The following is a 1,025-nucleotide window of genomic DNA, read 5'->3' on the forward strand; positions in this document are numbered from 1 at the left end:
CCAGGGGTTTCTTCACTTACAGTGCTGCGGTGTCACCCTGGCCGAGCAGCACAGCCTGCTGGGAACCTGTTTTTGTTGCTCAGAATGTTGGGGAGTAAAGGTCAAAGCGATTGGGAGGCCATGCTTCTAGAGGGACAGCAATCAAAGCAATGCTGATAAGAATGGTGTGTGCATACAGACACACCCACCCACACACACACACACACACACACACTCAGGCACACAGTCATAGGGCATGCCTATGGAGGGAATCAGAGTGGCTATCATTGCTATTCTTAATATGTTTGCCATGCCAACATTTTCAAAACAAATAATATCCTAACCTGCTGTAGAGTCTGCACGACTCCATACTGCTACTTCTGTGTGTGTGTGTGTGTGTGAAAACCATGGAGATGTTTTATTCAGTGAGGGCTGGATTAGCTTGTCTTTGGAAACAAGCTGTTGTATTTTGGGCTTGGCTGGCCTGCATAATAAAAAAAGAAATGCAAGTCTAAAAAAAAAAAAAAAAAAAATACAATTACAGTAACGGCCCCTGGGTTTAACCCTGACTCTTGCAAACATCATTGCCACTGACTGAGTAAGGACTCCAGCGCAAGGAGAGAGGCCCCTCTGGACAGTACACACAGTAACCTCCATACTGTAATCACTTAGATTAGACAGGGACCAATACAGCTGGACTCTGCTTATCAAGATGCCGCTCTATGAGCATATCTAGGCTTTCTAACACTCATTGTTACATCTCTTCCATCTCTAATGTAAAATGAAAAATGAAGACGCTGCCCACAGAATGGCATGCCACACACCCCATCATGAGACAGGGGCAACACTGTTAGAAATCACAGAGAATCCTGTACCCCACTGACTCGCACACACAAGTTTGCTCGCTGCTTGCTTAAAAGCACATCAGCAGATGGGCCTGGCTCTTTTGCATATCAGTTAAGACGCGTGTTTGTGATGTGCATGGCTGCCAGTTTGCATCCAGCCTTCATCCTGTAGTAGACGTCGGTATGATTCGAGTCCTACTC

The sequence above is a fragment of the Polyodon spathula genome, chromosome 59, assembly GCF_017654505.1.
Source record: "Polyodon spathula isolate WHYD16114869_AA chromosome 59, ASM1765450v1, whole genome shotgun sequence".
Lineage (NCBI taxonomy): Eukaryota > Metazoa > Chordata > Actinopteri > Acipenseriformes > Polyodontidae > Polyodon > Polyodon spathula.